Genomic DNA, 13,078 nt, shown 5'->3' with positions numbered 1-13,078 from the left:
GTATTAGATGCCACTGCTCCAAAATATGGAAGATAGTGGTGTGTTCCCATAGGAACACATGTGTAGTTGCAGTCTTTTATTTAAATCCATGAAATGTGGACTTTCCCCATTATATTTCCCAATAATTCATATTGTATCTTTCTGTGGAACATGGTGTGGATTTGTAATGGTGGCAAGGACAGCAGTTTCTCTATGTACAGCTGAATCAAATGACTGTTGGGGGCCCCATTCTGTTGAGCATGATAATACCGTTGGCTTACTATTTGTTTCCTGTTAATTGGGCTTGTCACATTAGCATAAAGTACTGATTGCTTTGGATGCTAGGAGGATAGGTATGCACAGTAAAATGGTTCTCCTGTGACTCAGGCAGGGATATAACAATCCTTCATGCTGCACAGAAAGGTCAACATTTCCTTTCTTGCCTGAGTCAGCCACCAGATCGGAAAAATGTGCAAAATCCTTCCTGATCCCTAACATAGCAATCAATTATGCTCTGAGACCAAAAATAACATTACCCATAATATCAGTATCCGTTGCTGTTTCCTACTGCACATACTGCACAGCTTTTGATGGCGGAGGGAACTAGTTTGTTTTAGAAGTTATCAACATGCTTTCCAAGTCATTATTCACAGTAAGAAATAACAGTAAAATTATGGCTATAAAGCACATTGACGATGCTTCATTTGAGGGCAAAATCCAAAGTTACACTGGATTTCATCTGTGTCGTAGGCATCATAAGTAAAATTTCTAAGTTATTCCTAGTTAAAGTGTAACTAAATCTGGTACTTAAGTGCATTGGCGTAGCCAGGATTTAATGGGGGGGGGGGAGGCAGGCTTTATGTTTTGGTGGGCAGAACCGACTCATCTGTGATGCAGTTGGCCAGTTAGTTAAGCATTTTTATTTATTTACTTGAATGGGGGGCAGCTACCCCCTCTTCCCTATGCCCATGCTTTCAGCATCAGAAAAACCTGGCAAAGAAACCTGCTGGCCGTAAAGAAAAATAATGCTTTAGCCTGTTAATGTATGTAATTAATATGGTTGGTTACAGTGCACAAGGCATGGGAGAAATAATAGTTTGAGAATATTTGAGCAATATCATGCCTGAATCTAGGACCCCTTCAGGAGGTTTTTTGTTTGGTTTTTTTTTTTTACACAAAGATAAGCTGCCTGCAGGGAAGAATGCACACACCCTTGAGTGTTGTTTCACATGCATAGTTTGGGAAGCCAAGCTGCAGCAAAAGTATTGTGTGCATGGGATAGGTAATGATGATAACCCCCTTTTGTGTATCCAGTGTTCAAGAATGAGAAACTAAGCAATGGGGAATGCATTCACTCTGAAAGCTATAATTATCTGAAATATTAAAAAAGAACTATAGGCTTACTCATTCTCTCTCTCTCTCTCTCTTTCTAGAAAGAGACGTTTGAAGCTAAGAAGAAGATTAATCTCAGATGGAAAATTGCATTATGATGGTAAATTCCCACTATTCTGTTGAGTTTGTTCAATTTAGAAAATAGAATGCACTTATGTGAAACTATGTCAATGATTATTCTGGGACAGTCCGTGTAATGAGTGGTTTCTTAAGGTGCTTTTCACCTATGTTGTTAATGGTTTTTTTAAAATTTGCATAGCCTTTGGGGAAAAAAGTGATTAAAAATTACAAATTTGTTTGCTGCATTTATACCTTCCTTTGAAGACGCTCAGGACAGCATCAATAGTATTCTCTGCCTCCCCCCTCCCCATTTTGTTAGGCAGATTAGGCTGAAAAATAGTGACTGGCCCAAGGCCCCCAGCCTGCCTGAAGGGGGATTTGTGGTTTTGTCAGCCCCTCTATTATACTTATTCACAACTTGTTTTTCATTTTTTTTTGCTTGGTATTGTTAAATTGCTTAGCTATTATTATGCAAGTGTACATTTTCTACTCCTGTAAAGCTTTTCACTGATCAGTCAGTTAAGTAAATTAAATTTAAAATATTTTGATTACTTAAAAGCTGCCCTTGAATTAATTGGGCAACACATAAATATACAAATAGTTTAAAAAGGCTAAAAACCAACAACTGCAGACAATCCCTTTGTGGTTATAGTTGGAGCACATAAAACCGTAATTTCAGAAGACCAAAAAACTGACAACTTGTATAACAACTGAGCAAAATAGGAATTTTGGATCTTAATGAAAGCCCATTGCTGAAAGAGGTTTCATTAACAATGAGCACCCTGCTCTCTCCAGTGTTGTTGCCCACATGATGTAACAGATTATATAGCTGCTCTTTCATATACTAAGTCAAATTTAGATGTATTGACTGTAAAAGAGTCAAAGTGTGGATGTTTCAGTGTGACCTCCACCTCTTATTTTAATGTTCCTACCCTCTAGATCAGAGTAATCAATGTGATGCCTTTCTGGCCTCGGTGGCCTACAATTCCTATCATCCCTATGCATTGCTGGGACCACTGGCAGAGGAATGGGGAGGCAGGGGGAGAGCATCGCCCCTGGCAGCATGGGGGAGGGGATTCCGTCATGGCCGCCCCCAAACGCACCGTGCACCCCCCCCGTCGTGCCAGGCAGCGCGCCATGCCCCCGGGATGCACATAACGCCCCTGGAATGTGCGCCAGCCACGTCCCCGCCTGCTCTCCACCCCAGCTGCCGGAGCATGCAGCTTTGCCACTGGCTGGGACTGATGGGTGTTGGTTTCCAACAGCACCAGGAGATCGCCATGCTTGTAACTTTGCTTATTAACGTTTTGAATCAATCACTTTACACAGATAAAATGTCATTTGTTCTGCTAGGAGGTTTGTGTGTTTTTCTATGTGCTCCCCACGCAGACTTGCACTGTACACAGATTGGATTTGGAAGGGCCAAGACTCCCATGTGTTCCCATCCCATGCTGTGAGGCAGAGGCATTCATGCAGTCCCCCCACCCTTTACTTAAATGCTGATTTTCTTACAACACGTTTTAATTAAGGGTTTGAGAAATAAGTAATTTGCGTTTCGCTTGGAGGAATATTCCTGTTCTGAATATTTTAACACATCTAAGAAAAATACTTGAGGCAATATTGGGAGGGAAAAAATGTAGGGTAAGAGAAGAGGAATTAGTTTTAGACCAGATGCAGCAGAAACCACCTTGCTTGGTTTCCCCCCGGTTTGTAATGGTGCATTTGGGATTGTATTGCTGTTTGTCTGCCACAGGGTTTCTTCAGTAGTTCATTCTATGATGACTGTGAGAGCACTGTAGGATGTTCATGCAAAAAAAATAAAAACGCTTTCTTACCTAGCCTTATGAGAATAAATATAAGGATATTATTTTTTTGAGATCTGCTTTTAAAAATACTGTAATAAAACATCAAGTACAGCTTCCAAGATCAGTTGTCAGATAATGGTACAAGTAGAAGAGAATTACACATCTATGGACCCTACAAAATGTATAGTGGAAAATTAATACAAAAACCAAATAAAAAATAACACCTCACACACCCCAAATTCAGTTGGTGTACTTAATTCAGAAATGATGAATGTTGATCCTGCTAGCTCCAGCCAGAGGTTTAGAGCAGGTTGGAAAAAGAGTTTGTCACTGATATGGAATAATTTGTCCTAGTTATTCTTCTGTGTCTCTAGAATAAAGACAATGTATCCTTAGGTACATAATAAAAAAGATTATGATGAATAAGTGATGCATTCTGGTTCAGATAAATAGACAAGTCTCCTTGTGCAGTCAGGGATATAATACTTGCTGCGAAAGAAAAATATTGAGTGTTAACATAAATGTAACATTGGTTCTTTTTTTAGTGTAGGAATATGCCAGTTGGGTGCAATGAACCAAATATTTGAAAAACTGTCACTTCTTCATAGAGCCGAGCATACCATATGAAATTATTTGAAGGGTTAGACCTCCATGTACATAGGTTTGTAAGACAGCCTATGTCAGAAAGGGTATCTGCAGTGTACATTAATTTCTGCTTGTACCAGACAGCACTCCACAATGGGTAGTGTCTCTTCTCATCCAGTAGGAGCCTACTTCTTCCCAAGATCTATTGGTTGATGAAGATTTCCATTCCCTCTTGAGTCAAGCCACCACTAGATCAGAGAGGAAGCGGGTAGCCATAACATGACTGATGCTCGCTAGGAGGCTAGGATAGCAACCTTAGCCTCCCCAGCCCTTTTCTGTTGCAGCCTGTCAGTGGAAACAGAAAGTTTGGCTAGCTAGACCTGCCAGTAAAGAGCATGAATTTTGCTACAACCGTAGCTGGCTTCCAATGGGAAAGCCTCTGTTGGTGGTGGGTTAGTGCTGGCAGGCCAGCGCTAATGGGATGGTCTTGAAGGGTGAAACACTGAAAGGGTTTTCCCACTTTTTTGTGGCATGATGAGAGTGAGGGCACTCTTCCTGGGCAATTTGTTGTAGATGGGCTTGCTTCTAGGTGAGAGGTTGTGGCAGCTGAGCCATGGGGTGGGAGGGATATGGGTTAACTTGGTTTATGGGAGAAAGTTATGCAGGGGAGCTGTATCTGTAGTGAGAGCATGAATGCAGCTTACAAACTCCGACCCAGTGTGGCTGGCAGGTATTTTGTGATGTTGCTGTCGTACATTGTTTTGATTTACTGTATGTGTTGTATTTTTACTGCATATTTATTCTGTATTAATATATTCACTATTTGGGGGGTCGGTGGGTCAAAAAGCAGCATAAAAATAAACCATAATATAACCTATTTTAGCAACTATTAATCAGGCCTTGCTACCTGAAGGATTGGAGCTTTCCCTCCATGTTTTTGAATTTTTATTTTGCCATACTTACTGAGGAATTGATCATTCCTTAAGAGAAAGGGAGGTTTGCCTCCCACACCCCTGCCTGTGCAGTTTATATTAAGATAAGTTCCTGACCCCACCCTCTCATACCACCCTCCAATTTTAAATGGTGCATTGTGCCTTTTTGGGACTCTTTGCCAATTTCACAATTTTAGAATTCCACTAGTGAGTTAAACAGTGGTGAAGTGGGTATGATGGTAATTTTTCATACTCGGCATACAGTTTTACCTCGGAAGTTGAACGGAATCCATTCCAGAAGTCCAGAATGTTCAGAAACCAAGGCACGGCTTCAGATTGGCTACAGGAAACTCCTGCGGCCAGTTGGAAGTCGTGGAAGCCCCGTCGGATGTTTGGGTTCCAAAGAACGTTAGCAAAATGGAACACTCACTTCCGGGTTTGTGGCGTTTGGGAGCCAAAACGTTCAACTTGCAAGGCGTTCAGGATCCAAGGTACAACTGTATTATTGCTTGCTGCTATTCTCTTGATAGTATTGCATATAATTTCCCAGTGAACATTGCAGTCTCGTTCAGAGTAACATACAGTTCTTGACTTGTTATATATTACAGTTCATAAAGTGCCCTTTCAGTTTCTGTTGAAATCCTGGCAGTTCAAGAGTTGCAAAGAGGACATGACAGTAGTAAGTTGCAAAGACAGTGTAATCACAAAGTAAATAAAAACTCCATTGCATGCTGTTTCGAACCTAATAAATGGGCCAATGTAATGTGATGGGATGCTATGATTCTACACATGACTGTGGCCTGATGGGAAGTCTTGCACATGACTGTGGCCTGATGGGAAGTCTTGCTCCTAAGCTTCACTTCTGTACATAATGCTGCACAAACCATTCTAATACTAAGACATTGACTCACCACCTTAGAATGTTCAGTTCACATTGAGTTCAGGAAAACATTGTACCTGACCCGTTCTTAATGCATAGTTGACCACATCTACGGATGAATGCTATATCAATCACTAGTAAAAGTTCAATAAGGAGGTTTTCACGCCTGTCCAATTCTGTGTTCCCTTTCCCAGCCTTTAATCTATTGGTGATTAATGCTTATATGCAACCCTTGTATTGTATTTGTGTTAACCAATCAGCAACAAGCACATACATGGCAATGCTGTAATATTCAATAAAAGAGACTCCTTGAGACTTGCTCGAGAGGTGCCTCACAGATGACACTCGCTACCTGTCTGTCGTTATTTCAACCCAACAGTAATGAAACCTGTTTCTGGACATGTGCTGTATTAAGAGTGTAGCAATACTGACAGAGGGTAGAATTTATTCTGTTGAAGGCAGAGTAATTTTAACTGGACAAGGTATAGTATTTGTGATGTAGATGCATTTTCACTATGAGTTTTCCACTGAACTGGTAATAGTGTTGCATCTTGGTTACTTAAGCCTTTGAAAAAATAATTGGATTTCTCCCGTCAAACCACATCATGCTATCTATCTCATTCCTGGTAAGCACAGACTTACTGGATTATTGAACTGCTTGGAGTAGCAAGTCATTCTAGGAAAGTCATGCTAAACAAAATGAGCTCTTCTTTCCACAAAAAAAGAGCCCAAGCTCTTGTTGCTCCTGGAAAGTTGATAAGTACTACTAGTTTATTAACAAATTTATCTTGCACATCAGTAGTTCAGAGCAATGCCTTAGATTATAGGACTTCCAGTGACACCTATGATAAACAGCTCTGAGTACATCAGGTTCTTTCTCTTTCACAGCTGGCAGCGAGAAAGTCCAGCATGTGCTCTGGATTGTGGCCAGTGTTTAGAAATTTGGACTCTTTCATAAGATCACATCTTCTCTCACCTTTCTGTTGGTGAAGATGGAACTGGTTATTGACCTTTATGATTTGGTGCTAGCAACAGTAGTGAAATTACAGAAATTGACTTTGGTTCTGATCCAGTGGAAGTTACAGTGGTACCTCGCAAGACGAAATTAATCCGTTCCGTGAGGCTCTTCGTATAGCGGTTTTTCCGTCTTGCGAAGCAAACCCATTGACAGCTTAGCAGATTAGCGCTATTAGCGGTTTAGCGGCTTTTAGCGATCAGCTGTTAAGCGGCTTATCAGCGGATCAGCTGATAAGCGGCTTAGCGGCTTAGGAAAAGGGGGGGAGGGGAAAAAACCCGCAGGAACTCGCAATACATTTTCGTCTTGCGAAGCAAGCCCATAGGGAAATTCGTTTTGCGAAGCGCCTCCAAAATGGAAAACCCTTTCGTCTAGCGGGTTTTCCGTCTTGCGGGACACCACTGTAATCACAGTGAAGTTCTGTTGAAACCCATAGGCCAAGTTAATTGCAGATCAAAGGCCTCTAGTCTACCTCAGGAATAATTCAAAGTGCATGCAGTAAGCAATGAAGTTCTGAATGGCTTGGGACCTGGGTTTCCAAGGGACACCTTCAAGCTCATGAACCTCATATTTAGCTTTGGGCATACTGAGCCTGAGCAATACCCAATCCTGATCCTCTTTAGTAATTTTTATTTATAATAACACTCTGGATTACACTTGCTTAGTACATACCATGTTCTAACTCAGTTTTGTAACTTTTTTGGGGGTATTCTGCTCAACATAGTGAAAAAGAGGCCAAACTGTGTTTTGATGCCAATTATTGTTTTTCAGTTCCCTGGCTAGGAAGTTCTCAAATGTTCAGATTCTGAGTCTCCCTTGGGAGGTGGTAGACTTTCCTTCCATGGAGGTTTCTAAGCCACCTGTCATGGATATTTGAGTCGAGATTCCTGCATTTCAGGGGGCTGGACTAGATGACCCTTGGGTACCACAGGCAACACTGAATTTGATTTAGTTCTTCACTTCAGCATTGTCGTAAAGCTTGTAAGATCTGCGGCTCACACCAATTGTTTTGATCCTATGCTGTTAACATTTATTTACTTTTGATTCCTATTGTTTGGAGTATTCCTGGAGCTGAAAAATGTGCTGAGAACCCAAACAACTAGCAGTGTGTTCTGCAATACAACAAAGTTGGCAAACTGCCCCGTAACACGTGATATATATATGTTTGCTTTCTTTAACTGCCACTATCCATAGTGTGATCATCTCTTCACCCTTGTTGAAAACCACATTTTTCAGTTCCAGGAGTACTCAAATCAATAAAGCTCTCAATTCCTGGTGTAGCTACAGGTCTACCAGTAACTAATAGGAGAGGAATAGCCTTCAGTTTGTCATCCCTTCTTGAAGAAGTAGATATTGTGAATTTTATTAATTTGATACTCGTCTGTGTAATTCCTTTTCACAGTTTTGCTAAGCTGTCTGTGAGCATGCTGTTGGAAGGGCAGGATGTACTTTTAATAAATAAATAATGTGGCTAAGCCTGCAGTTAAGTTGTTGGTTAACAGAAATATTTGATGGCACTTGGACTACCAAGTTTCAAGGAAATCACTGGAGATTGCTGGCAAAGTTCTCCCAGGTCAAGAACTTTGAGAATAACTTTGATGGCTGCTAAAAAAGCCTACCTGATGGTGGAGGTGAGCCTTACAAGTTCTCTGGTTTATTTCAGTCTCAGATTAAATTCCCTGCCCACCTTTCTCTCTCTCCCCTCCCCACCCTGGTGATATATAGGGAAGGAAGATCTATCCCCTTCCTCCATTTCCAGCACACTGGCACAAATGCCCTTGATATGTATGAACTATGACACCCAAAGTGCCTTTCTCCTTAGTATACAGTATAGCAAAACACTAGAGTGATGAAGAGGTGCTCCCGTTTCTACACGCCAGTAACCAGTTGGAAGGTGGGGTGTTTGGAGGGGCCAGCAGGAAAGTTGTTTTAGAAGATGCAAGATCTGTTGTGCATGGGAGGAACACATTTTCTAAGCCTTGAGTTGTCTTGGAAAATGATCACAACTCTTTCTGGAGGTTTTTTCATGTGTTTTTAAAGAACTTGGATAATTGCCAAGGACAGCAGAGGAAAACACATCTATCTCTTGGGATTTATTGTACTTGATTAACATGCATCTTAACAAACCTTTCTCAAAATGAGCATATTTAATAGCTTGTGTGGAGACCTGCTCAGTGTTTTTGATGCAACTTTAGAAGGTGTATTTGTAAAAGCACACTGCTTCATCATAAGGTTTTGGGTAAGGTAATAAAGGTGGCATTTGTCTGCCACTATGGCAACGGATACTGACATGGAAATGACTGACTTGAAAGTATTATGTTATGATTCATTTCGGGGAAGAACTGAAACTGTTGCTGTTGAATATTGCAAATTATTCATGGCTGTACAATTCAACAGTTTTTGTTTTGGAGCTGTTGTCACAGCAAAGCATTTGGGGAAACACCCTTTTGGCTTAAGAAGGCTGAGGCAGGCTGCATGTAGGAAAGTGACTGCAATACAGCCCCTTATGCATTATTTTTTTTTTGGTCAGACCCTTCCAAGAATACCATCTGCTATGTGTTTATTTAAAGTTTCTAGTTCTTACTGTTAAAGATGGCAGAAATGCTGAAAAGATTGAAGAGGGGTTTTTTTTGGTTTGTTTTTTTAAAGAGAGACCCAAACTGTGGTTACTGTGCATGTAATCAGTCAAACACCTTCTAGAGTTTTTACAATTCTAGATCAGACTATTGTAAAGTACGCACATGCATACCCCACCCACTAAAACTTGGCATTTGTCCTTTGTTAAACAATTTATAAAATAATACGCAAGTTAGCTGCAGTCCTGCAGGTTTTACACACACACACACACACACACACACACACACACACACACACTATTTAATGTTTGGGCTGAGTGCTCCTATACCTCACCCCTTCTAGTTTGTATTAAGCCGCCGTTCCCTATTGCATCCAAACAGGGAACCCTGGCTTAATGTCTGTATGTCTGTCTTGGCTTATTTTCCTGGTTTGTTAACAGCATGAAGATGGAGAGTATAAGAGAAACTCTATGCATATAACTTACATGGTATGCCCTGTGCAGTTATTGGTAGCCTATCATGCAAGAAGATCACTGATCTGATCTTGTTCCAAACCACTGAAGACAGCTGAATTTGAAAGGCTCCACATTCTCTTAGGTGACTTGCAGAAATCCTTATTCTGTATCTTTAGAAACCAATAAAAGTAACAACCCGATTCATAGTGTGCAATTGTTGAGAAATGTGCTGCTGAGAATAGGCATCTCAAATAAAATCAGAATGGGTGACCATTTTTTTATTATATATAGCCAGCTGATTCAAGGATCTTTATCCCAGAGAGGTGGGATAAAGCAGAGAGAACAGTGACTTGCCCTAGACATTCTGTGAATATTGCAGCTGAGTAAAGCTCTTTAATCTGGGTTTTCCCACCCCGAAATCTAGCACTCTGACCACCACTCCACACTTGTGTAGCAATGTGTGCGCCTGTTCCTGCTGTTTTTAGTTTGAAACAGCATCTGTTTCTGTTCCTGGAAGCTGGTCAAATTCTTCCAGCATAGCTACATTCTTCTCAAAATGTATAAGGTTGGTCTTGTTGCATTCTGGGGCCCTGTATCTCAGTAGATCAAAGAATGTACTTGTTTGGCTTGCAAACAAGGGACAGGACAATCAAGCAAGGAATTTTCACCTCAGACCTTGGGCTGGCCGCCTACAAGTGCTTTGTCTGGCTCTTGCTAGATATATGCGTGTGCAGATATATGATAATGAGATGTTGTAGTTTCAGTAAAGTACAGTGGTACCTCAGGTTAAGAACTTAATTCGTTCTGGAGGTCTGTTCTTAACCTGAAATTGTCTTTAACCTGAGGTACCACTTTAGTTAATGGGCTTCTTGCTGCCGCTGTGCCGCCGCCGCAAGATTTCTGTTCTCATCCTGAAGCAAAGTTCTTAACCCGAGGTACTATTTCTGGGTTAGCAGCGTCTGTAACCCGAGGTACCACTGTATTTTGTTTTCTGATGAGTTAAATGAATTTTCCTTAACTGCACTGCAATTACAGTTGTATTTTACCTATGTTAAGTAGCTGGAATTGTTTGTGAACATTGACTTTCAAGTGTCTCTATGTGATGAAGCTTGATCTTCATTCACTCGCTGAAAAGTGATTGATTGAGGTAGTTGAAATTTGGCACAGATACTGTTTTAACTCCCCTTTGCCTCCTATCATCACAGCAACTGGCACAGAGGCACAGGAATGCTGCCATGTGAGTTCCAAATAAGTATTGGATTGGGAAAGAGGACATTTGTAGTGCTGCCCAGGAATAAAAATGAGACCAAAAAATATACATTGGACTTTTGTCCAATCCTCAAGATTGTGTGCGGGTGGGGTATATGAGGAGAATTACAGCAGCAACCAAACATGTTTGCAAAATTAAATTTGTATTTCCTGGTTTATAGAATGTATGTAAGAAAAAATATATATGAAACAATGTCATTGAGTGAGAAATTAGTGAAAAAGTTCTTCTTGCTTGGTAGGAGACAAATGAAAGGCAAGACAGCAACAAATTGAAAGGATGGGTGACACTATGACTTCAAGGAGCAAGATAGGTAAGGCAGTTCCATTTCTTTATTTTTAAAACGTATATGTGTAAAGAGAGAAAAAGAGAGAAAAAGACTGGTGCTGTTTAATTCGTGCAGGCATGTCTTCTTAGCCCAGTTTCAAGTCACCAACTATCTGCACAGTTGAGTAGATTCTTTCAGAGGCCATATTTCTGAATTAAGAATTAAGAAGAGGTTTTCCCCCAACATGTGTGACATCTGATTAAATATTTGTTTCAAATACTTGTTTGTACTGTTCATGATAAAATAAAAAGCTTTAATTGCATGGAAGAGAACTCTGATGTTGTATACTTAAGATGTTAAATTTGTTCCTGCTAGGGTGTTACAGTAGCCAGTTTAGGAAATAGTATAGATAGATGTATTAGTACTATGTAAGAGTTGTCTAAAAGCACCTTGCAAAGTTCAAATCTTAATCTGGCTATTTCGCACATTTTATAGTAGTTTGGGTTTTTTTAGTGTTCATTTAGAATATACAGTCATACCTTGGAGGTCCATTCGACTTCCAAAATGTTCAAAAACCAAAGCACAGCTTCTGATGGGCTGCAGGAAACTCCTGCAGCCCATCAGAAGCCGCACAAGCCCTGTTGGATGTCTGAGGTCCAAAAATAGTTTGGAAACTGGAACAGTCACTTCTGGGTTTGCGATGTTTGGTAGCCAAAATGTTTTGACTCACAAGGCGTTTGAAAACCAAGGTACGACTGTATTTTTTTTTCACCTTCAAAGTTCATACTATCCGGTTTGTTTTTACAAATACTTTGAAAGCAAAATTGCAATGTAGTTTGGTTCAAGTGTAAGTGATCCTTTCATTTGCAATATCTGGGGAAACTTTGAAGCCAAGTTTTTTTTGTGTTTTTTTTTTTTAAAAAAAAAGCATGTGAAATGTGTTTTGTTGTAAAGTCTAGATAGAGGGAGGGGATCTCTGGATTTTCACAAAACAAGAAAGCTTACATTCCTGAGAAATGCTAGTAACTTTTTTTTTAAAAAAACCCCAACAACTTGCAGTTATCACTGTACTGCATCAGTCATCCCTGAAGGTAAAATCTCTTGCATTCTTTCACCTCTCCCATGTACTTTTGCAAGCACCATCAAATCTCTCCCACATACAGACATCTGTGTTTGTGTGTGTGTCTGTGTGCAAACACAGGCTACAGTACTAAAAGTGAGCACATGAAGTAACATCAGCTTGACTAACAATGTGGGATATAAGATTTTCCTGCAAGTTTCAATTCATATTTTAACGGTCCTGACATTTGCATTATGAAGGGAGGTATATAAATGTGCTAAATAAATATTTTGTGCATTGTTTTGAATAGCTTCCCAAATATGTATTCTAGTGGCTGACAATCTTTTTTTGTAAAGGTTCTCACCTGCTTCATATAGCAGGGATGTCCAGCTTCCAAGAGACTGCGATCTACTCCCACTATAAAAAAGTGGCAATGATCTACCCATTGATTGAGCTTTCTTAGGGGAGCCTTTACCAAGGTTGTTGAGCTTTTTGGGGAGAGGAACACCCACATTTGTTGAGCTTCTACGAGGGAGGCTTCAGCAAAGTTGTTGAGGTTTTTTTCTCTCCCCCCCCCCCCCCCCCCGCTGATACTCCTGCAGGTCCTGAAACAAGTTTGCCACTTTACAGTTTACTTCCATAGATTATTTTTTGACTGTGTGGATGTGGCTAATCTTCTACTATTCCCTCTTATTTTCTTTTTCATGGAAAGAAAATAAGAGGGAATAGTATATTTAAAGCAAGGTTGCTGTTAAGCTATAATGCTACTGTCTCAGCCAGCATGGCAAATCAGGAATATTGTAG

The 13,078-nt window shown here is 40.4% G+C and overlaps 1 protein-coding gene across 11 annotated transcripts in view; it reads left to right on the top strand.

Annotated features, from left to right (window-relative positions):
- Positions 1 to 13,078, top strand: part of SGMS1 (sphingomyelin synthase 1) — a 71,255-nt gene that overhangs the window by 31,206 nt on the left and 26,971 nt on the right. For 8 of the 11 annotated variants that reach the window (XM_083740738.1, XM_083740740.1, XM_083740744.1 and 5 more), the window contains exons 2-3: positions 1,413 to 1,471; positions 11,188 to 11,259. The gene's annotated coding sequence lies outside the window, so the exon portion shown is untranslated. The remainder of the gene's footprint in view (positions 1 to 1,412; positions 1,472 to 11,187; positions 11,260 to 13,078) is intronic. The other 3 variants (XM_083740737.1, XM_083740745.1, XM_083740736.1) reach the window with 1 other exon arrangement.

Source organism: Podarcis gaigeae (assembly GCF_964106915.1).
Source record: "Podarcis gaigeae genome assembly, chromosome: 5".
NCBI classification, from domain to species: domain Eukaryota; kingdom Metazoa; phylum Chordata; class Lepidosauria; order Squamata; family Lacertidae; genus Podarcis; species Podarcis gaigeae.
This window is presented reverse-complemented; position numbering and strand designations above follow the sequence as displayed.